The sequence below is a fragment of the Ovis aries genome, chromosome 25, assembly GCF_016772045.2.
Source record: "Ovis aries strain OAR_USU_Benz2616 breed Rambouillet chromosome 25, ARS-UI_Ramb_v3.0, whole genome shotgun sequence".
Lineage (NCBI taxonomy): Eukaryota > Metazoa > Chordata > Mammalia > Artiodactyla > Bovidae > Ovis > Ovis aries.
Window position 1 is genome coordinate 12991401 of NC_056078.1, and position 24697 is coordinate 13016097.

Genomic DNA, 24697 nt, shown 5'->3' on the forward strand with positions numbered 1-24697 from the left:
TCTAGCCCTCTGACAGCTCCCTTCAGAGGAAGGCTACCCAGCGTGGGACTGGGCATCAGTGTAGCCTGGGCTCCTGACACCCTCCTTGCTCCTCTGGTTGCCAGGCAACACTAAAAGCTTCAGCATGCAGGAGAATTCGGGAGGCCCTTCCAGCCTTCCCTCCCTCTCCCTTCCCTCACCCCCTGCTGCCTCTGTCAGACTGTTCACAGAAGAGGTGCACTGTGTCCCCTGCCTGGGGAAAGCATATATGGGAGGAGACCCCCGAGGCGACCCAAAGCAGACCAGAAGGCAGGGAACTGGTGCTCGCTGACACGCAGGCCTCGCTGAGCTGGGCCTGCCATGCAGCCTCGCCTACACTCTGCCGGGTAAGCTGGGCTCACTCACCCTCCAGGCTGGACCCTGAGAGACTGAGCTGGGTGGAGCCCACATGGGCCTGGGGCGGGGCGTGCTGGGGATCCCTACCAGGTGGGAGAGCTGGGGAGGGAGCAGGGCAGATACGGCCCGGCCCCCAGCGATGTGCACCATCCGGCCCTGGGACACAGTTTACAGGTCACCTCCCTCTGCGGAGGAGGTGTCTTGAAACCCGGGGAGGGGCGGGGAAGGCAGCCACTTGTGCCAGGCTGGAAGTGGCAGAACTGCCTTCCAACATAGGGCTGCACCCTGGCCACTGTGTGCCTGTTAGGCTCTCCTGGAGGGGACCATGTAAGACAGTGGCCCCCCTGGCTCTAGACATGAGGAGGCGGCCCAGGCCTGAGCAGGCGCTCCGTGCTGGGGAGTCAGAGTCTGGGGGTACAGACATCTGGGGGAGACATGAAGCAGGGACCAGAGCTCCAGCCTGGCAGCCCTCAAGCGAGACACTTTGGGGCACCTCTGACCAGTGGCTCTGGTCATCTGGCATCCCTGGTACCTCCCACCATTCCTGCCCTGAGGAGAACCCCAAACCACTAGACCATCACAGGGCCCCCCTTGTCAACAAGAAGCGACACCACCTGGCCTCACATGAGAAGCACAGCAAGGAGAATCGGTCCATCAACCCACCTGGGGACTCAGGGAAACGGTTTCTGGGGACTTGGGGATGGGTCCAGCCAGCCCGTGTGCACTGACCCTGGGAAGCTCTGAGGGTAGCCCCAGCCTGGCTATCTGACTCACAGATGGGGAAACTGAGGCTTGGGCACCACACTGCTCATCCTGGGCCCAGCCAGGCGGCAGGCCTTGGCTCTGGGCTAACTCTGGTGGCTGAGCGTGGCTCCCACTGCATTTGGGGAGCAGGAAGAGGGAAGGCGGGTCTGGTCACCTCACCCCGCCCAGGCAAGCAGCCAGAGAAACTGCCTGCGGTACCACTTCATGGGCCAGCTCTAGCAGGGTGCTGCAGGCAAAGTCCGAAGCCAGACCTGCCTGGGGCGGGGTTGTGGGGCCTCTGAGCCCAGCAGGGTGCCCACAGAGCCCAGTGGTACCCCTGCAGCATCCCTTTCTCCTCTGCAGTCAACAGCAGAGCCTGGAGCCAGCCTGCACCTCTTGGCCAGTCCTTAACCTCTTGGTTTCCTCACCTGTAAGATGGGGGTGGGAACAGCCCTGTGTCTCAGGACTAGACGAGTTACCATGCATGAGTTGCTCACAAAGCCCGTACAGAGCATCCCCCGTGAGCAGCCTTCGTAACCGTCGCATCCTCTGCCCACACTACAACACAAGGACCCCATGAGCATATCTGGTCCTGCCTCACTGAACCCCAGCCCCGCCCCTGTGCCCACAGCCCAACTCTGCAGCCTCTGGAGCAGGAGAGGCTTGTCTCTGAGGTCCCCAGGCCATAGGCTTCCTCTCCACGGGAAAGGCTGCAGAACTCCCAGGTTTGGGTTCAAACTGTGGCATTCTGCTCCCGGACAGGAGGGGTGGGAAGGGGGCAGGTGGCTTTTCCACAGGGAGGAAGGTGGAAGTCGGGAGGGGTGCAGTCCACAGTGGGGTCACCGGTGGGAGGTGGCCTGCTGGGGCAGAGCTGCAGGGTGTGGGGCAGACAGCGAGGGACAGAGGCTGGTCTTAGGAAGGACATGGCCAGAGCTCATGAAGACCCAGGCCAGGGCCTCCAGGCCTGACCAGGACTTCGGCTCCAGACCTGAGACCTGAGGTGGTCCACAGGCTGCTGGGATCAGGCCTGGGGAGTGGAACAAAGGGCTGGGCGAGGCTGAGGGCGCAGAGCAAGGGTGAGGCAGGGAGTCGGGACAGCATCCATGGAAACCACTGGAGGGGGCATGGTGAGTGACAAGGGGAGGGGTGAAGAGGAAAGTCTTGGTGGGCTGGAGGTCCACAGGGGTGAGTGAACGAAGTAAGTGCGGTCTCCCAGCATCAGACGGACCCTCCCCCAGCGGGGACTCCCCCTGGGCTATGAAGGGTCCTGTCCCCCACCCTCCCTGGGCCGAGTCTCTGCTTGCATCCGCCCAGGACCCTGGGGAGGATGAAAGCTGGGAGGCTCAGCCAGGCAGGTGAACCCACCTCTGAGCTCTCAGGGAACACGTGTCCTGGGGACATTTCTTCCACTCACCACCCCCTGCACTTAACAACAGGGCCCCCACTCTCCCCAGGCCTGGAGTGGGAAGGGGGGCTGCGGCCTGGGTCCCGTGGGTGCAGAGGCTCCGGGTGTGCGGTCTCCCCAGTGACCTTTCTGGACCTTGTGGAGGGCTGTTTACTCCCGACAAAGACCTCCCACCTGCCAGGTCTGAGGCAGCCTTGGCCCACCGCCCAGGGGAAGGCAGGCAGCCAGGCTCTGGTCCCCATGGCCACCATGGAACCTGCCTTTCCCCCACCCAACCCCTCCCCAAGGCAAATCCAGCACCACGTGGCCCGGGCTGCCAGGCCGCTGGTCAGACTGGAGGTGCTGCTGGGGGCCGGTCCCCGGGGCCTTGGCCCACAGCTGCCTGTGCAGCCTCCCAGTCCAGGGGCCCCTCACCCTGGGTCTAGTGGGACCAGGCCTTCCTCCCCAGAGGCTATGGAGATTCTATACACTCTGTTTCCCTCCCAAAGCTTCAGAAACCAAATGAATACACTAAGGTCCCAGCAAAGCCCATGATAAACACATCAGTTTAACTTGTCATGTAATGACTAAATATCCCTCCCTGTATTTTGGGGAGAGGGGGCCCCCAGGTTACACATTTGCCCCTAAAGGCTGAGGCTTGTGTTTTACCTGATGAGAGGGCCTGGGGCTCTGGGGAGAGCCAGACAGGAAATGAGTGTCCACTCTGATCCATACTGCTGTGTGACTTTTACTGGGTTTCCCAGCCTCTCTGAGCCTACTTTGTGTTTCTATAGAACTGGAGAAGGCTGCTATCCTGGGGCATCTGTGAGAATGAAGAGATCTCACCTGAAAACATCCCCTTTCTTCTCAACCCGCCCCCTCTCTTACCCAAAGTCAGGGATCCTTGTCAAATGGTCGATTTAGAGGTCTTTGCCAGGTAAGTACACCACATGCATGATCAGTCATGTCCAGCTCTTTGCGACCCCATGGATGGTAGCCTGCCAGGCTCCTCTGTTCATGGAATTTCCCAGGCACAATACTGGAGTGGGTTGCTGTTTCCTCCTCCAGGGGATCTTCCCGACCCAGGGATCGAACCCATGTCTCCTCCACCTCCTGCACTGGCAGGTAGGTTCTTTACTGCTGAGCCACCTGGGAACACTCCTGCCAGATACAATTCCGGCTAACGCAGCGACTCCTTGACCCAGACACTGTCTTGCCCCAGGCAAGGAGAAAGATGCCAAGGAGAGACATCAGGCCCCCGCATGTCCTAGAAGCCCTTTCAAGCTCCTGAATGCTGATTACGGGAAGTTGGATTCATCTGTGCTCTGAGTAACTGGATCCAAGTGACACCCGAGTGATTGTCTGAGCTAAGCGTGTTGGAGGGTAACAGGCAGGGGTGGCCTGGGAAGGTGCTCTCCCACGACCTGGCCCTGGGCCAGCCACTAACCTTTCCCAGAGGCTCTGAGGTAAGGACATGAACCACAGCCCCTGAGGGATAGCCAAGGGTGCGGTTGACCTGATCTGCCCCACGATTCTGCCCCATGACCTTGTGACTGATGCCGAGAGTTGGCCAAAGGCCACCGGGAAGCTCTCCAGAAACCAAAGCGAATCAAATGAAAGGTCCCTGTGCTGAGACCTTCGGGCTCCCCAGCTCCCACCTCAACTTGACCTCTGGGGCTGGCCCTAGTCAGTCCGCATCTGGGACAGACGTGGCAGTCAGTGGGGCCCGGTTGGCTCACGACAGCAGGCTGCGGTCTGGGAAGACACCAGAACCAAGAGGAAGGGTCTTATTCTCACCCAGGCCCGAACCCCTGGGTTGGTCTGTTTGCTCTTGAGAATGTATCAGAATCCCCTGGCGGGCAGCCCCTCCCCCAGAGTGTCTGATCAGGAGGTCGGGGCTGGGGCCTGAGAACCTGCATTTCTAACACGGTCCAGGGGATACTGAGGCTGCTGATCCTGGGATCCCACTCTGAGAACCGCTGATCGAAAATCACAGTTGAAGGACTTCCCTGGTGGCCCAATGGTTAAGAAACTGCCTGCCAGTGCAGGGGACCCAGGTTTGATGCCTGGTCTGGGAAGACCCCACAAGCCGCAGAGCAACTAAGCCTGTGAACCTCAACTATTGAGCCTGCGCTCCACAACCGCTGAGACTGAGCTGCAGGCACGAAAGCCTGTGCGTCTAGAGCCCATGCTCTGCAACCAGAGAAGCCACCACGCTGAGAAGCCCACACTCAGCAACAAAGACAAATAAAGAAAGAAATATTTTAAGCAAAATAAAATCATAGCTGGGAGAGGGTCTGGAAAGCAGAAGGAAGGAGGCCCTGTGCTCAGAGCCTGGCGCCCCTCCCCATCAGATGCAGCTTCAGGGTCGGCAGGAGTCCAGGCTGGGCTGGGCAGGGCTAGGATGCAGGTAGCTCAAGATGAAGGCCACACCTCATGGCAAGAACACCCCAGCCTGTCAGGAAAGGAGCCCTGGGCTTTAGCACCCTTGCTTAGCACTGTCCCTCACACCGGACAGGTGGCCCTGGGAGCTTCTAGAAACCTGCTTTCCCCCATGGTGCATGTTCCTGCCTCTGGGCCCTTGTCCATCGCCCACCAATCCTTCAGCTTCACCTCCAGGGAGGCTCCCGACCCCTAGCTGATCAAAGCCCTGTGAGGTCACATACCTCTGGCTGTGCCACCACCGTTGTAGAATCAGACGTAGAGCAGCCAGGGGGCCACAGGCGTGGCTGCCTCTGTGGCTCCAGCAATGCATTGGCGAGGAGGCTGTTCATTCATTCGGCAAACACTGGGGGCTGGGTGCTGCGGGGGGGAAGGGAGGAGGAAGGGAAGAGGGAAGGAGGCTGCCTAAACACTTGAGACCCTTTGTACATGCACCACACATCCCTGTTGTCTGGACAAGGAAGTGGCAACCCACTGCCGTATTCTTGCCTAAGAAATCCCATGGACAGAGGAGCCTGGTGGGCTATAGTCCATGGGGTCACAAAGAGTTGGACACGACTTAGCAACTAAACAACAACAGCAAATCCCTGCTGTCAGTGTTCACACTCCCAGCCAGGCAGGCCCTGGAGCAAGACCAGGCTGTGAAAGGCCTCCTGGCAAGAAAGAAGCAAGAGGACGCCTAGGTGTGGATTCTGTTACTGGTGGATTCTGCTACTGGTGGATTCTTCTGGCCAGTGAAGTCAGAGACCGCCTGCTCACTGCCCATGATCCACACCAGCATCAGCCCATCCATACAGGGCCTCAGCAGACCCCAGGCACTGCAGGACAGGGTCAGAGCTCAGACCCCTACAAGCCAACATGAATGGAGCAGGTGGCTGAGCTGGGATCTAGACCACAGGGACTCCCTGTGTTGGCCCCTCCCACAGGCCCCGCCTCCACAGACCCTGCCTTCCCAGAAGACCCAGGTCTCTGCCTCCAGGGGCCCTTCTTCATCACCTTCTTAAGCCCTTCACTGGGAAAACCCAGCTTCTATATGTACGGAGTGGGTGCCCCACCTCTCCTAGAGCTCCAGGGTCTCCTCCCAGCTGGGAACTCTGCCATGTTATGAGGCTGCCCCTGTCTGATGCTCTCTAATGCTCTCAACCATGTGAAGAAGCTGCTTTGGTTCCGATAGACTCTGGGCCTGTCAAGGCCTTCAGCTTCCCTCCCACCCTCTCTCCTAAGTCACAGACAGCTCATATCCATGGACCGAGAGCTGAGACGTCCCAGGCCAGTCTCCCTCCCCAAATCCTCTTCACCAGCTTCTCAAATGTGCACGCATTTCTGCTCCAACAAGATCTAGCATTCAGGGAGAAAAAAGCCTCACCTGCTGTAAGACTGCCCCTCAACATATCAGGACTGATGAGAAAACCAGGTTGGGTCAACCACCCCCGTGGGTGTGATGTCACACTAGGAAACAGTCGCAGTGACCACAGTGAATACCAGCACTTAGTTAACAAGGCTGAGTCCTACCAGATAGAGGGATCCTACAGTGGATACAGGGCTGTATTTTCAAGACACAACTTGGAAAAAAAAAATGGTAAAGGCAACTTGAGAAGGAATGTGGTCAGGTGAGGCTGCTGAGTTTTAGAACAAGCACAAATTGCAAAAATCAGAGGAACCATGTGTTGGTAAAGGAAGGAATTTAACACTTCTTTTAATGAAATTATTTCAGGGCACCCAAATAGCCCTGATTGATGAAGGAACCTTTTTTTACAGAATTCCACTAATGCATTCAGATGGAACAATTAGATAGGTGCCATGTTGCAACCCTGCATGCCAGGCTTGACTCAGACAGTGGTCCTCAGTGGCTCAAACAATCAGGACGGACAAAGAGGTGCCAGAGCACGAGGGTATCTCCCTCTGTCCCCCCCACGTTCATGACCACTGCAACCAGACCTGACGTGATAGACTCCTGCCGCAATGCCATGCAAAGGGCAACACCATTCTTTCCCAGATAACATGAACCCCCCAAAAATGAAGCTGTTTGAGCTACATCCTCGTTTAGAGAAAAAGCTAGGACTGGAGGAACTAGTTAAATGACACCAAGAGGAAGCAAACAGACAAGTCTTGAAAACAGGATACTATAGAGAACTCGAGAAGATTATGCAACAAGCCAACAGCTTTTAAAAAGAGTGGTGGGGGAAATAAGCTGCTTTAGATTAAAGAGGCTTTAAGGACAATACAAACCAAATGCCACATATGGATTTAATTTGGTTACCAATTTTACAAACCAACTGCAAAAAGGCATTTTCAAGACAATTAAGGAAAATGGCATGCGTTCTGGTTGTTAGATGATAGCAAGGAATTGCTGTTAATTTTGTTAAGTGTGCTAATAACCATGTGGTTTTGTTTGAAAATGGCCTTGTTTGTTTTAGAGATCCATACCAGTGTATATAGGGGCAAATTACCGAGGTTGGGGATTTGATTTAAATACTTCAATCAAAAGGAAAAAGAAAAACAGGAGACAAAAAGAGACAGGAAGAAAGAAAAATGAATTTAAGTGAAGCAAGTGGGTAAAATCTTAACTACTGAATCTGGGTGATAAGAATATGAGGGTTCATGACTATTCTTTTTACCTTCTATGGCATTTGAAAATTTGCATAATAACAGTTAAATTTAAAACACGATATCAGCCCATGAATATACAGTCAGAGCAATGAAGCCAATGAGAAAGTCTAGAAATAACCCCAAACACATGGCAGCTCAATATATGATAAAGGTGATATTTCAAATCAGTGGGGAAAAAAATAATTATAAGTGGCGTTGGACAAATGGATGACCATCTGGAAAAAAATTAAGTTGGAGTCCAGCAGATGGATCAAACATTCACACTTGAAAAAAAATGAAACCATAAGTTTATGAGAACATACGAGAATTTCTTTATACTCTCACAGAAGAGTATAAATTCTGTTCATTTGAATCCCATGAAAGTACTGGTAGGCAACTATTTTTGCCTACAGAAATAGTAATTTCACATAAGTTCATGTACGTTACAAAACCCCAAAACCATTTTTAAAAATGATGGTTCTGGCTGCATACAGTTTTTAAATTCTGCATGGCAAAAATCATAACAAAATGAAAATACAGATAAACTGGGGGAAAGATTTGCAACTCATACTCCAAAGTATCAGTTGCCACAATATATAGAGATTTCTGTGAATCAATAAGAAAAATGCCACCAACCCAACATAAATACTATGTTAATAATTCAAACACCAATTCATCAAAAAGAAAATATAGGTGGATCTTCAGTTCAGTTCAGTTCAGTCGCTCAGTCGTGTCCAACTCTTTCTCATTCATAGTAAGAGAAATTCTATATAAAATTGCAACAAGATACCATTTCTCACATATCAGATTGGCCAAGATGAGAGGATGGAAAAACAGAGGCTCACATAAATTGCAAACAGAGGTATAACCAAGTATGGCCATGGAGGACTGGGCAAAATCTATCAAGATTATAAATGCACCTCCATCTCACCCTGCTATTTTATTTCTAGGGATTTATCCTACAAATATGCTCACACTTGAGCAAAAGCATACATGTGTAAGGGTCCTTACTGCTGCACTGCTTAGAAAAGGAGGGTGGATACAGTCTGGATGTCCCCGTTTCAGCCCCTGGATGAACGAGTTATCATACGCGCATGCTCAGTTGCTTCAGTCGTGTCCGACTCTTTGCGACCCTATGGACCATAGCCTGCCAGGCTCCTCTGTCCACGCGATTCTCAAGGCAAGAATCCTGGAGCGGATTGCCATGCCCTCCTCCAGGGGATCTTCCCAACCCAGGGAGAGAACCTGCATCTGCCTGTATTGCAGGTGGATTCTTTACCCTCTGAGCCACCTGGGAAGTCCGGAGTTATCATACATACATCCACTCTGGGAAGACCACATGTGTGCTAAAAGCAGCAAGGCTGCTACACACACTGAGACCGGAGCTCCAAGACGCTCCGGGGAGAGAAGCCAAGCCAGGCACAGGTCCATCACCGCCACGTGCCTGACGGGGACTGATGCACTGCCGCTGTGGGGACCAGAAACACAAGGCAGATACTTGGGAAACAGATAGAAACAGGGCTTCAGCCGGGAGGAGCCAGCCAGCAGCCGGGGATGGAAGGAGACATGCTCCACCTGGGCCCTTTTTCTTACTTTTTTGTTTGTTTGTTTGTTTTTGACCATGTGGCATGCAGGATCTTAGTTCCCTAACCAGGGATAGAACTAGTCCCACCATCAGTGGAAGCGCTGAGCCCTCACCCCTGCACCACTAGGGAATTCCCCCCTTTTTACTTTTCGAATGCTATTAAAATAAATACAATACTGGGATTTGTACATTGAGGAGGGGGAAGGGAATCCTAAGGAAAGAAGAACTGGGGAGGGTGAAGAGCTGGAGAGGGCCCCACCCACACGACCACATGCCCACACACCAGCCATGCCTCTCTCAGCTTCCCAGAGCACCTGAAACTCAACATGACTCCATTGATCTAAGCCGCTTCCCCCAGGCAGGCCCCCTGAGCAAGCCCCACCACCAGGCTCTCTCCTGGAGGAGGTGCAGTGCTGTCCACGTGGGGCTGGAACACGTGGTGTGGCGGGTTAGCTGCCCCTCTGCCAGAGCCATCCACATGGGGGCACAATTCAGCCATGGAGGTGGCATGAGACCCCAGTCAAAGCCAAAACTCCCCTGGCTCACCCCAGGGTGACCTGTCACTAGCGGCGACAGTCACTGTCTGCCCCAGACTGTATCCCCCCACTGACTTGGCATCCCCAGATGTGCCAGAGTGTGTCCATCTCGGGGCTGGGGACTAGGTGTGCCCTCTGCAGGGGCACTCTTGTCCCCCTTCTGATGTCTATGTCAGAAGCTTTCTCTATCTCTTTTCTCACTTCAATAAAACTCTGCTACACAAATGCTCTTGAATGATCAAGCCTGGTTCCTGGTCCCGAAGCTAAATCTTCTTCAGAGATCACAAATCCGACGCTGTTCACCGTAAGCTATCATCTTGGGGGCTCGTCCAGGATCTTCAGGACAAGGTAAGAAGACTCAGAGCTCTAGCCTCTCTGCTTTCTCAGTAAGCACGTTTTCTGCTTTACTTTACTAACTTCTATGGTGTGCTTGTGTGAATGAATGACCCGCCCTGCGCAAGCAAGTGATGAGCCCTGCTCTGCAGTTTCACGGAGCCTCGTAATGACTGAAGGCAGCCCCCAAAAGGGGAGCCTTATCAGGGTTTTAACCAACCTGCCAATGCCAAGAGACACCCAACATCCTTGTGAGGGGAGCAGCCAGAGATGAGCAAAGTGTGTGAACCAAACTTTCCTTTCTCAGTCACCTTTTCCTGGTCTCTTTGACCATTTCGTAATTGCATGGGGAATTAGAACTACTAACATAATCTGTCTCAGATCATAGACTTTCAAGGGACTTGTGATCCATGCTGTTACTATGTACTTTTACTTAGACCCTTCCACTCAAGCATGAGGGGCTTCCCTCATAGCTCAGTTGGTAAAGAATCTGGCTGTAATGCAGGAGACCTGGGTTCTATTCCTGGATTGAGAAGATCCCTGGGATAAGAAAATGGCAACCCACTCCAGTATTCTTGCCTAGAGAATCTCCATGGACAAAGGAGCCTGGAAGGCTACAGTCCATGGAGTCGCAGGAGTCGGACATGACTTGGCGACTAAACCACCACCCCCACCCCACCTGCAGGGAGCCCCTCTCTCCCGATGTCCATTCAGCTTCCTCCTCTCTCTCTCCAGTGAGGCTGTCCTAGTCCCTCTGTTGTGTCCGGGTGCTTCCTCTCCCTCCGCCTCCCCCTCATTGATTTCTGACTCCCTGTTCTGCCTTTCTCTAGCTGTTTTCAGACTGGGATCGCGTCTGCACTCCCGAGCTTGGGCTGGGCCTGGTGCACAGGTCCTCCGCACACATCCTCAGAGATGGGAGGATGACAGGGCATCCACCCAGGTGCTTCGAGTTCTTCAATGGCTCTGCCAAAGCCCATCTCAGAAAGAGGTGAGGACGGGCAGCATCGCAGACTATGGGTCTCCTTTGGCCTGCAGTGTGGTGGGGAGTGCAGGCCTGGGTCCGCACCCTGGACGGGCCCCTTCTCGGCTGTCCAGCCCTGGGCAAGGTTCTCAACCCCTTGGAGACTTGTTGCTACAAGGGTGACCATTTTCATGGCCACCTGGGGCCCACTTGAGTCTGACCACTCCTCCACATCCACCTCCCTGCATGGGCACCTGGGCCCCATACTCCCCTGTGCCCAGTCCCCACCTCTGCCGATCTGGCCTGCCGATCCACCCAGCACCAGTGTCCAGTGACGCACACTCTTCCCGCCTCGCTCATCCCTGCCAAGAGAGCACCGAGCACGGGGCAATGACAGCTTCCAGAGTCCAGGGCCCCCTCCCACCCTGGAGCAGGCCTGGGGCAGACACGTTGTCATTCTCCAGCACCAGCCCTGGTGACTATCTCATTAGGCTGTGCTTATAGTTTTTAATCCCTGCAGTAAAATGTCTGATGGAACCTGGGTTCATCCTCACTGGGCTCCCAGAGGGCAGGTGGGCCCTGCTTCAGTTTTGCCTGCTGGCCTGGGGTACGGGGTGCCCCCTTGGGGCTGACAGACTCACAAGGCCACAACCACCCTCCTCCTACCGCCCAGGGCCTGGCCAACTGGGCAGTGGGCCCTTCCAGCCAAGGCGCATGGCTGCAGCCTGGGGCCAGGACACGCGGGCCTCCAGCATCAGGGCTGAGGCTCAGGTTTGCAGCGGTCATCTATGGGAGGACATTTACAGCCCCTAGCAAAAGCCACACAGCACAGGTGAGCTCAGGGCTGCCAGAGGGGTGTGTACAGGAGCATTGACAGAGGCCAGTCCTCACTTGAGCCCCCTCAGGGACCCGAGCTCTGAAAACTGTTTGAGTCAACCTGCTAACAAGTGATGGGAAAACAGATGAACAATTGAGTTCAGTTCAAGGAGGTCACCTGAGTAGGTGGGTGTGGGGGTGTGTAACCTGAAGGTGGGGGACTCCTGCATGGGTGAAGTCACTTCCAAACAAGTCTGCCTTATCAGGTGGCCTGAGGTGAAAAGCAAGGGCAAGTAAAAACACGCTCCTGAAAAGAATGAAGTAATGCATTTGTAGCAACATGGATGGACCTATAATCATACTGCATGAAGTCAGACAGAGAAAGACAAATATCACACGTTATTGCTTATATGTGGAATCTAAAAAAAAATGGTACAAATGAACCTACTTACAAATCAGAAATCATGTCACAGATGTAGAGAACAAACTCATGGTTACCAAAGGGGGAAAGAGGGATAAATCGGAAGATTCAGATTGACAGAAACAGTGACAGACTTCATTTTCTTGGGCTCCAAAATCACTGCAGATGGTGACTGCAGCCATGCAATTAAAAGACACTTCCTCCTTGGAAGAAAAGGTATGACCAACCTAGACAGCATACTAAAAAGCAAAGACATTACTGTGCCAGCAAAGGTCTGTCTAGTCAAAGCTATGGTTTTTCCAGTAGTCATGTATGGATATGAGAGTTGGACCATAAAGAAAGCTGTGTGCCAAAGAGTTGATGCTTTTGAACTGTGGTGTTGGAGAAGACTCTTGAGAGTCCCTTGGAATTCTAGGAGATTAAACCAATCAATCCTAAAGGAAATAAGTTCTGAATATTCATTGGAAGGACTGATGCTAAAGCTGAAACTCCAATACTCTGGCCACCTGATGCAAAGAATCGACTCACTGGAAAAGACCCTGATGCTGGGAAAGATTGAAGGTGGGAGGATAAGGGGATGACAGAGGATGAGACGGTTGGATGGCATCACCGACTCTATGGACATTAGTGTGAGCAAGCTCTGGGAGTTGGTGATGGACAGGGAGGCCTGGCATGCTGCAGTCCATGGGGTCGCAAAGAGTCGGACACGACTGAGTGACTGAACTGAACTGAATAAGGACCTACCATATAGCACAGGGCACTCTACTCAATACTCTGTAATGAACTATGTAGGGAAAGAATCTTAAAAAGAGTGGACATATGTATGTGTACAACTGAATCACTTTGCTGTACACCTGAAACGAACCCAACACAGTAAATCAAGCATGTTCCAATAAAAGTGAAATTTTCAGGGCAGGAATCAAGTTGCTGATATAGAGAACAGTTGCATGGATACAAGGGGGAAGGGGAAGGGTGGGATGAATTGAGAGAGCAGGACTGACATGTACACACAACCACATGTGAAACAGCTAGTGGGAAGCTGCTAAATAGCACAGGGGGCTCAGCTCGGGCTCTGATGACCCAGAGGGTTGGGACTGTGGGGCAGGAGGGAGGGAGGGAGGTCCAAGAGAGAGCGGGTGCACGAATACATACAGCTGGTTCACTTCGTAGTACAGCAGAAACTAAGACAACATTGTAAACTATATCCAACAAAATAGTATAGGCCAAAACAAAATACAAATAGTATAAATGATTTATTATACTATGTATAATAGTATAAATAGAAAAGGAACTGCATGGTTGTGAAACTGCATGCTTGCCTCCCCACTTTCCTGCCGGCTTGCTCACCCCCATAGGCCCCCAAGAGCACACCCGGTACACCCCATGCGTCAGAACCCCCATCTCAGGCTCTGCGTCTGGGGAACATGATCTTTCAACAGTGTTTGTGAGATGAGTGGATACAGGCAAAGTACTCAGAAGAGCAGCCAGCACCTGGGGAGCCTGTTACGCCCACTACACATCGCTGGAGCTCTACAGCCCAGAGGAAAAGAACCTCAGCAGCCCCAGGGGGTGGAGAGCCTCCTGCCGGGAGCCCTGTCCAAGCTGAGGCCTGAGGTGTGAGTGTGAGTTCAGGGAAGCACAGGGGGCGAGGGAAGGTCGCAGTCAAAGCCAGGGAAGAGAACAAGAGCCCGCTCAGGGGCTGCACCCAGGGAGAGGGCAGCACGAAGGGCCCAGGAAGATGAGGGGAGGCCCTGAAGAAACACGTCACCTACTCTCCAAAGTGTCCTTGGCCCAGAGGAAAGACCTGCATTCAAACCCTGCCTTGGCCTCTCTCTCCAGACCCAAGAGGCTCATGAGCAAAGTTGGCATAATGATGCCAGCATCAAAAAAGAAGTCTACAGCATTAAATTATGTCAGGTATTAGGGAAATGCCCAGCAGAGTCCTTGGGATAGAGGGCTGGTCAGTACTGGTGCTTGCATGTGAGTGTGCACACACGTTTACACACACATACACGGAGCCCACGTACACATGCAGTATGCCAAGATCCTGAGCACAGATGGGGTGGTCCAGGGCTCCGGCCGCCACACTGCCCACGGTTCCATCCTCTCTCTTCTCTGCAGCCTTGGGCCTTTCCCTGCACTGGTCCTTCCTTTTCTTCCCCTAACAAGCCCCGGTCACCTCACAGAACCACAGTTTTTCAGTCCAACCTGAGACACACACGGTGTCCTCCCCTCCGGGGGGGGAGTGGCTATGATGTGTGAATGGCGCCCGTGGCCAGAGTATGTGCTTTAGAAGCCTTGGTCTCAGGACTTCCCTGGTGGTCCAGTGGCTAAGACTCACTGCCAATGCAGGGGGCCCGGGGTTTGATCCCTGGTCGGGAAGCTTAATCCCACATGCAGCAACTGAGAGTTCACACGCCATAACTAAAGATCCGCCTGCCGCAAGGACGAGGCAAGATTCCACATGCTACAACCAGGAGCCTGCGCAGCCACATAAATATTCTTCAAAAGCTGTGTCTGCGTACTGGGGGCAGGGCAGCTGCCCCAGACCCAGCCTGGCCTGATCACACGGAGAAGCCAAGGGATACTGAATTCTCCCCTAGGCACCCCTGCAGTCTTGGGAGGCCTGCCCACCGCTCTGACCCCTTTCCCAGCAGCCAGGGTCGAGGAGGCACCTGGACACGGATTCGGGCTCTCCAGACAAGGTCAGCTGGTGACATCTGCAGTGCCACGAAGGCTGCGTGCCACAAGTGTCCCTCAAAATACTTCTATCATTTAATTTCATTGTCATCTCATTTCCATTATGACAGCTTCTTGGATTCACTAAGTCTTTATGCTGCTGCTGCTGCTAAGTCACTTCAGTCGTGTCCGACTCTGTGCGACCCCATAGACGGCAGCCCACCAGGCTCCCCCGTCCCTAGGATTCTCCAGGCAAGAACACTGGAGTGGGCTGCCATACATGTATTTTAAATTTTCCAAATACCTAGACTCTGTTTTGTTGTTAATTTTTATCAGAACTGCTGATACTGTTTGTAGACAGAAAACACAGTCTGAATCACAGGGTGTCTTTGATACTCCTTGCGGTGTTCTGACGGCCAGTTTTCAGGCAGTATCCATGAATGTTTCCATCATTGACTGCCTGGTTCCACAAGCAGCCTGGAGCTCCTGAGCCCTGCATCCTGGGGGCCGTCCAGGCACTGTGGGGGGCTCCAGGCTCCACCCTACGTGACACACCCACTCCGGAAGTGATTCTGTGTGTCCTTGTCTTTTTCACAGGAACAGCCGGACCATGGCCCACCCTGCTCACTGTCAACCCTCGCTCCCTCATCCCAGAGAACCCCCTGATCCAGCAGGGAGGGGCCAGGGCCCAGGCGCTCACAGGTCACCACCGCAGGGAACACTGACAGAGACACTCAGACTTGCCTTGGTCGGGCGGGCTCCCAGGCCCGAGGAGGGTGGGGTGCCGGGCATGGAGGGCTCTTCCTGCGGTGGGGCTGAGCAGGGAGTGGAGACCTGGGCGGTGTGGACAGGACATGGGCTCTTCCCAGAGCAGCCCTGATGTCTTCCTGCTCCTGGCCTTGTCTGCCCAGTAGGGGCCACCCACTGCTAATAGCCACAGTGAAACGAATAATTGACGGAGCCTTCTGCCTGCTCAGAGTGATTAGCTCAGGAAAGCTGAGGAAGCTCGCCTCAGAACTCCCCGAGCTCCTCCCCTTGAGCCTCTAATCCCATCCAACCCTAATCCACCCAGCTTTGTCCCTCAGCTGGTCCACGTGGCCAGCTCTTGCCTTCCTTCACTCTCACCCCACTCTAGGGGCAGAGACCTGGACCCCAGAGCCCACCGTCCCCCATCAGCTTAGCCAGGGCTGCCCCTCACTTAACCAAAGCCCTAATCTCAGAGCAGTAACGGAGTCCAGACAGAGCTTGTTCAGAGGCCACAACTGAAACAGACTTGGGCACCAGAACCAGCCTTCAGGAAAGTCCTGGGAAAGAGAACTCTGGGCCTCTGAGTCTGGGTTTCCACGAAGGCTCCTCACCCTGGGAGGTGTCTGGTGCCAGGACACAGCCTGCACCGCCCCCAACTCAGAGGCCTCCCTGGGCCTGCCCCGAGAGCCAGCTGTGGCTGAAATACAAGCCACACCCAGACGGGATGGAAGCTTCGTGACAGTCACATGGGGAGGGTCTGGGTACCAGGCCCAGCCAGAGGGGTCCAAGCGACTGGGGCAGCCTTGGTGGGGGTTGGGGAAACAGGCTCAGCTAATGAACCCGTCAGAACTCACACCCTCGCCCAGCCCCCTCAGTTTCTGGGTAAGCCAGCCTCCTCCACGGAAGCTACTCTTTGTTAACAGCGTTGCCATGACAACCAGATCCAGGGAGAACTCTCTCTTCAAGGTAGAGTCTGAGGGTGACACTTGGAGAAACGGAAGTGGTGGCGACAACAGGCGAGGGCCTGGCTTCCCAGCCGCCCCCCACTACTCCTTCTTGAACAGGGGTCTGGATCCCCAGAGACGCCCCCTTCTTGCCATTCCCAGAGCCTGTGGGTCTGCTCCCCTCTCCCCTCCCTGAAAGGGGAAGCAAGATGGCCCCCAACACACAGGTTCCCAGACACACATCCGCACTTCTGTACCCCGCCATGCACAGCAGCTCAGATTTTCACACATATCCCACGAATGTCTGCTGAGTCCTCCAGCACAGCCACCCTCTCAGAGCTGGTGGTCCAACTGGGGCCAACGGGCCAAGTACAGACTTGACCCCGAGGGATCACAGCCTGACAATTACACCGCATGCCCAGGGCCCCCTCAGAGCACACCTGTGCAGGAAGGCACCCTGAGGAAGGCTGGGAGCCGACTAGGTGGGGATAGGCAGGGCTGCATCGAGCATAATGCTCAGCATTTTTACAAAGAGAAGGTTAAAAAGGTCACCTGGCTGCGCCATAGGGCAGGCATTTCAGGGGCAGGGGGCTGCTGGGGTGTCCAGGCCAGGGGAGGGCAGCTCGGCCCCAGGTGGCAGTGGGCAGAGGGAGGAGAAGGCATGGAAGAGAAGTCGGGGTGGGGGCAAACTAGCTGAACACTCAATCAATGCCAGGGCTGACCTGGCAGAGGTCCAAGAGAGACCCTGGCTGTCTCACCTGTTCAGAGAGGGGACGGGGCAGGGGAGGATTAGGGGTGCAATGACAGTGGTCACCTGGGAGGCAGCAGGCAGGTCTGGGCTTGAATGCTGCCCAGAAGAGCTGGGTTGGGATCAGCACCAAGGAAGAAAAGGAAGCCAGGGTTGAGAAGAGAGAGTGGAGGCCCAGGTCCACAGGAAGGGGGACACCGAGTGCCCCAGGAGAAGAAGGGAACCTGCTGGAGATGTCTCCGGGCCTCTGGAGCCTGTTTGCCAGGAGTGGGGGGCGCACAGATGGGAGTGGGCCGGGCTGTGTGGGAGGTGATGATGTGCGGTGAGCAAGCAGAGAACACCCTTCACAGTCAGCCCCATGCAAGGGAGAAGAGCAGGGTGCAAAAGAGCTGGAGGGGGAGACAGCTGAGGAAGGTTCGTTGTTGTGTTGAAACTGGGAGAAGTAGGCAAGTGGCTTCGCCTCTGAGGCATGTCAACTAGGGCAGCAGCACCGCACCTGGGAGGAGCCCGGGGTGGGAGGAGCTGGACAAGCCAATGTAAGCGCCCCGGGGGTCTCAGCACGTGTGTCCCCCAGGAGAAATGGGGGCCTCTCCTCTGAAAAGCTAGGACACTTACCAAGGCCCAGGCCCCTCCTCCCTGAGCTGGCACTCGCCCACCGCTCCCCAAAGTCACCCTGCACTGCGGAGAACCCAGAGCCACTCAGAAAGGACACAGGGACCCCGAGCTCCCGCCACCACCCCAGGCGGCACAGGCCACAGCCTACCTCTCCCCTCCCCGGCCAGTGCACCAGCCCTGAGGAGCTGCCCGGTCAAGTGAGCTGGGGAGAAGCGTCCAGGGCAGGACCCCTGGGTGTTGCCCTGAATCCTGCCCCAAGCCCTTGTGGGGCTCTGAGGAAATGCTTTGCACACAAGAGAAATGCTTCGCACACAGACACGGGAAGCCATGTCTGCCCACCCTGAGGCAGGGTCAGCGCCAGGCAGCGCTCACACCCCCACCACTCCCTGGCCCTGCAGGCATCGGTGTGACCCTAACACCGCCATACCAGACACCTGTCACCTCCCCGCAGGCCTGAGCTCCGTCCCTTCCCTGCCCCAGGGTGACCCCCGCTCCTCCACTCCTGGCCTCCCGCCCTCCCATACTCTGTGAGGGCCAGAACATGAGGCTCTCAACTTTCCTTTCCACGGTTCCCATCATGCTGACATCTGCTGACCTTCCCAAAGCTTGCTTTGGGTTTGTGAGACTGGGACTTCCTGGTGTCCCCACTGCAGGGACATTCTGAATGGATCCACAGCAGCCAGTTCACTCTGCCCAGGGCATCCCTGTGTTCACTCTCTGACACGCACACACACACACAGGGCCCCAGGCTCTGTGCCCAGAAAGAGGTGAGAAACACGCTTAGTCTTAAAAGAGGGCAGAGTGTCCTCTCAGACCCCAGCAGATCCGGGGTCCTGACATGCGGCCAGTGGGTGTCAGAGGCCACCCTTCCCTCCTGTGGCCAAGGGCCCGGCAGCCTCCCACCGAAGCTGGCCTGTGACTCCAGGCCTCCCTTCATCCCTGCCGCCTCCCTCCGTGCTCCCTGCCTCCCTTCTCAGATTCAGCTGGAAGCCGCCGTTGCTAAGTAAACACACATCTCAGGAGGGAGGTGGGCAGGCGAGGGCAAAGGGATGAGCGGCAGCCTGCAGTGGGTGGGAGCTCCACGAGGCAGATTTCTGCTCAGCATTTGGAGGCTCTGAGAGAAAAAACAGCCAGCACGGACCAGGGCTGAAGCAAGCAGATGGCCTCGGGAGGGGAGAGGGAGGGAGGAGGCGGCCCAGCAGGGGGCAGTAGGAGGGCTGGCTGGACCGGGAGCCACACTGAGCCAAGACCACCTGGACGGGCCTCTCCTGCTTCTCTGCCCCTCTCCCCCACAATGGCCTGGCACCTACCCCCAGCAGGTCCTGTGGGGCGGCCCGGGGCCCCTCTTCTAGGGTAGGGTCATGCGGAGATGTGCAGCTGACACTCACCCACCCTGGTCCCAGCTTCAGCTCCTAGCCCTGCACCTTCACTTGGTCTATTTGACCAACTTGGCTTTGAAACATATGGCTTCAGAACTGGGTTCTGTGGTTAAAAAAACAAATATCAACCAAAGCTATTCCAGTCCCACCCATTCGGCCTATTATCACAGATAAGGAGACAGGTGGGCACAGTCTCCAATGGATCTCCTCTGGAGGACCCAGGAGACAGACCGGTGGGTCTGTTCCTAGCCTGGCCGGCTGCAGGGGATGCCCTGCCCCATCAGCCTGGGCCCACCAGCCTCACTCAGGCAGACCCAGCACAGATGCTGGTGGTGCTGGTATTTCTCCCTCCTCCCCCTCCTCTTCCTGCTGCTCCTCCCTGCATCCTCCTCCTCCTCTCCATCCTCTTCTTCCCTCTCCCCCTCCTCCTCCTCCTCCTCCTCCTCCTCCGCCTGCAGTTGCTAAGTTACACCAAAAAACCCCTCTGCTCTGTGTGAACTGTTCCATTTCCACGATTTGCCAGGTGGAAGGGAGCCATCCGGCTGGCAGTTCGAGGATACCTCCCAGAGAAAAACATAACTTGTTGGCTGGCTCTCTGGCCCCCAGGGCATACCTGGGGACACCTGTTTATGCTCCCCAACCCCAGAGCCATGTGCTGAAGCACACAGCTGCCCTCGGGAGGGTGTTAGCCTGTGGGTCCACACTGCTTACTCTTCTCGGGCAGGGCTTGCAGATTCCGCTGCCACCCCTACCCAGGCCCATGACTCCAGAGAGCTGCTGGTCATTATGATACATGTCCCTACGAACGAAGACAGACAGGAGGGCAGAAAACCTACCCTTGTGCCCCCAAGCCAAGGCCCTCCACATCCCCCTACTCTGAATCCCCTCCTCTTATTCTGGGCTGGGGTCCTGAGGTGCCAGCGCAAAGTGTCCCCAGATGTAGGGGACCTACCCTCAGAAGTCGCTGAAACCACGGTGTCATTCTACAGACAAGGAAACTGAGTCTCGAAGGAGCCTGCAGCCTGCCCACACTCCAAAGTCAATATCCGTGGCCTCCCAACTGCACACAAGAGCTCCTGCTTTGCTCTCCACGCCTCCTACCTGGGCAGGGAAGGGCCTGGACCCACGCTAGGCTGGGAAAGACTATGTCCAGAAGGAGGTGGGAGACTCCTGAGGGGTAGAACAGACCACTGCCTCTTCGAGATCCCCCAGCACGCCAAGCTCACTCTGCACGGCCTGGGCTCCCAGGGCAGGCGGCCGTCAGAGCCCTTCCATCGGTCTGGAGGGTGGGGGAGGTATGAGAGCAGGGGAGAGGCTGAGCCTGATGGGGCTCCCAGTTCTCAGCAGGGAAGGAGGGTGTCCCGGCCCCCACCACATCTCAGCCCCAGGTGGCTCCCAAGAAGTAGGCGGCCTCCCTGTAACTGTCCACCAGCTCCAGCGCTCCCAAGCAGCTAGAGATGAGGGCGCAAGGGGCCGGCTGCGTGTCTCTCCCTAGACCCAGTGCCCCCTCCCCCCACCAGGCGCAGATCAGAACTGCACCTGCCCCACACTGTTTCCAGCAGGGAGGGCCTGGGGCAGAGAGCGCGGTCCTTCAAATGACCCTTGCCCACGGGGCAGAGAGGGGCATCTCGCCCTGGCCGGCTCTCCTCAGAGGCTGCGCTCACGCCCCAATTCCTCGCCAAACAGCAAGGGCGTGAGATGCCACCGTGGGGCCCAGAATGCGGACAAGCAAATGGAAACTTCCAACTGCGCAGCCCCAGCTCCTCAGATTTCCCAGCCCCCTCCTCCACGCCAGGCCCGGGGCAGGCGACCCGCGCGCGGGAGCCCACGCCAGCCTGCCAAGTGCGCTCCCGCCACGCCCAGGCTGAGACCGCCCGGCGCCCCACAGGGGCTGGGGACTGGGGGGTCCGGGCGCTGTCCAGCCCCGGGCGGAGTTCTGGGGAACTCCGCACTGGGCTCCCGCACGCCCTGCTCCACGCGCGTCCCCCGACCCGCGCCCGGAGCCCGCGCCCCGGCCCCACGACGGCCGCGCCGGGCGGGACCCTGGCCCCGCGTGCGCCCCGCCCTGCCCGCGCGGGCGACCGGAGGGGACGGCCCGCAGGACGGAGGGAGGGACGGAGGGGCTGAGGATCGGGCGGCCGCTGCCTACCTCGGTCCGGGCCAGCGTAGCTCCCGCGCAGCCCTCGCGCCGCAGTCGGGCCCCAAGCAGCGCGCGGCCGGCGCCGGCGGCGGCTCATGCTCGGCACTCGGGCCCGCGGCACCCGCCCACCCGCGGCCGCCCCCGCGCTGCGCCAGCTGCGGGCAGAGCGGCTCCCTCCGCAGCCGGCGCCGGGGAGCGCGAGCGAGCGAGCGCGGAGCGAGCACGGAACGGGCACGAAGCGGGCACGGAGCGGGCACGGAGCGGGCGGGCGCGAGAGCGCGGGGAGCGGGAGGGCGCGGGGCGAGGATGCGGGGCGGGCGCCGAGAGAGGGAGGGCGCGGGGTGAGGAATGGCGTGGGGTGGGCGCGTGGAGAGCGAAAGTGTGGGACGAAGGTGCAAGCAGAGGTAGGGCGCGTGTCCAGGGCGCCGGGCAGCGGGCGGGAGCAGGGGGTTGGGGGCTAAGAGGCAGGGCGCAGGGAGAGACAAGGGCCAGCCTTCCATTTTAAAAAAGACAAGGCAACAAACACCCCGAAAGGTGATGTGGCCGCCTCAGGTAAAGACCCTTCGGAAATCCTCGCGGAGCGGCCAAAATTCTTATCCTGGGCGTCTGGCAGTGAAAGCGCTTCCGTGGGCAGATCTGGCCCCTTTGGTTATTCCAACCATCACAACCATCCTGTGGGGTTGGTTTGGTTTGGTTGCCGTTGGGCAGATGAGGAAACAAATATATGGTCAGGGAAGTGCAGTGACCCAGCAGCATCTCAGAGCTGATAAGTGGCAGAAGCAGAGTCCAAAATCATCTTACAAGATTCCATAGTCCCCATTTTTCCAAAACCACTAAGAGGACGATCCAGGTCTTCCGGCTCCCAGAGGAGCCTCCTGTCTCTCCCTCTGAAGGGATATCACTGTTCTCTAACAACAAGGTGGGGGCAGGGACAGGGGTCAGGAGTGACTCAGCCTCAGGTGACTATGGAACAAGTCTTGTGCCCTACCACACCCCTTGGAGAAGCTGAGGACGCTTTTTACTCATTCCTTCAGTACATGTTTATTGAGCACCTACTGTGCCATTCTGGGCTCTGGGGTACAGGTGTGAATGCCCCTGTCTGGTTGAAGTCTGCATTTTTGAGGGAAGTAGGCAATAAATAAAAACACAAGTAAATATTCCATATGTCATGATGCAGATGCTCTGGAGAAAAGCATGGTGAGGAGAGGGCAGTTTATGGGGTTATTTCACTTTGACTTTGGTCAGGGAAGTCTTCACTGAGAGGGCGATGCTAGGGCAAAGCTTTGACTTAGGCAAAACATGCTGAATCTGACAAATGGAGACGTGGCACAAGGAAACAGGAAGGGCGAAGACCCTGAAACGAGAGCACGCCTTGGGTGTGTGCGAGCAGCAAGGAGGAGGTCAGAGCGGTATGAAGTGAGTGAGTGGTGTGCGGTGGTGATGCGATTCCAGAGGTGCCAGCGTGACCGGATCCGGAAGAGCCTGGTGAGTGGGCCATCAGCCCACTGTGGCTTTGACTCAGAGGAAGCTACATAGATGGTGGAGGGTTTTGCACAGTGATGCTATGGTCTGACTTAAAAAAAAAAAATTTGATTATGGAAAATTGCATTTTCAAAAGTAGGCCCTCTGAAGGTATAATAAACCCAATGTTGGGCTTCAGTGATCATCAGTGTGTAGCCGACTTTGCTCCTTCTGTACCCTCACCCACAATTCCCTATATTATTTAAGTGAACACTGACAGCTTTCTATGTAACATATATATTATACATAGACAATAGTACATAAATCATAAATTTCTGCTGGATAGATTTTCAGTGAGGATACTAATAACCACCTGTACCTTGATTTTTATTGTGGAAACGTTTTAAATTACAGAATCATTTTCTTTGATAGAGCACCATGCATCTTATCCACTTCTTCCTGTATCACTTTGGTAAACTGTGTTTTTGAAATATTTTTCCATTTTGTCCAAATTTTCAGATTTACTGACATGTTATTCATAACATCCTCATATTATCCCTCAGATGTCTGTAGAATCTGTAGTGATGTCCCACTTTTCATTCTGATATTGGGGCTCTTGGTGGTTTTTTTTTTTTTTTTATCAGTCTTGCTGGAATTTTGTCAATTTTATCATTTGTTTTTCCAGAGAAGCAACTTTCTGCTTCACTGAGTTTTTTTCTATTGTATCTTCTATTTCATTGATCTCTGTCCTTAGTTTATCATGTCTATATTTCTACTGTAGAGGGATATTTGTTGTCCTTCTATTTGTTTAAGTTGGAAGCTAGGCTCATTTTCAAACTTCTTTTTGACTAGATACATTTAAAGCTATAATTTTCCTTTTAGGCACTGCTTTACTGTCTCTCACAAGTTTTAAGTGTTTTTTTTTAAATTATTTAGCTCAAAATATTTAAATTTCCATTTTGATTTCTCTCTTGGCCTACGAGTTATGTATTAATAGAAGGGTGTTACTTAGTTTCCAAGTATTAGGGGATTTTCTAGTTATCTTCCTGTTATTGAGTTTCAATTTAATTATATAAAAGTCAGAGACTCTGAATTACTTCAATTATATGAAATCTGCTTATACATCCTTTATGACCCAGAATATGTTCTATTTTGGTAAATGTCCCATATGCCTTTGAAAAGAATGAAAATGCTGTATGTATCAGTTAGGTCAGGTTGATTAGTCAAGTCCAAATCTATATTGCCACTGAAGGGTGTCTTGTATTCTGTCAGTTCCTGGGACAAACTGGAAACAACCCCAAAGTCCTTCGATGAGTATATATCCACAGCGTGGAAAACTACTCAGCAACAACGTGAATGATTCTCAAAAGCATTATGCTGAGTGAAAGAAGCTAGCCTCAAAGGAATCCAAACAGAATGATTCCATGTATATGACATTTATATGACATTCTAGAAAAGGCAAAACTCCAAGAGATGGAGAACAGATCGGTGGTCCCCAGGAGTTGGTAGGGTGGGGGCAGAGGAGGGTTGACTACAGCCTGGGTAAAACTTTAGGAGCCACGGAGCGTATCTGTATCTTATTTGTGGTAATCATCACATGACTTTCTGCATTGTCAAGACTTAAAGTAACTGTACACCAAAAAGAGTGAATTTTACTATATGTAAATTAATTTTTTTTAAATCTCCAGTATAATTATGGGCCTCTGTGACTACTTTGTCATCTCTTTTTCTTGAGATGTTGTCCATAAGTTTGTGACTCTCCCTTCCTGTTTGCTGTATCCATTATTATTGGGGGGGG

General features: G+C 54.7%; 1 protein-coding gene across 5 annotated transcripts in view; it reads right to left on the reverse strand.

Annotated features, from left to right (window-relative positions):
• RASGEF1A (RasGEF domain family member 1A) overlaps positions 1 to 24697 on the reverse strand; it is a 176690-nt gene that overhangs the window by 69938 nt on the left and 82055 nt on the right. The window contains exon 1 of one of the 5 annotated variants that reach the window (XM_060406419.1): positions 21448 to 21546. The exons of the other annotated variants lie outside the window; for them this stretch is intronic. The gene's annotated coding sequence lies outside the window, so the exon portion shown is untranslated. Of the gene's footprint in view, positions 1 to 21447; positions 21547 to 24697 lie in introns of those variants that run through there. 5 annotated transcript variants of the gene reach the window in all.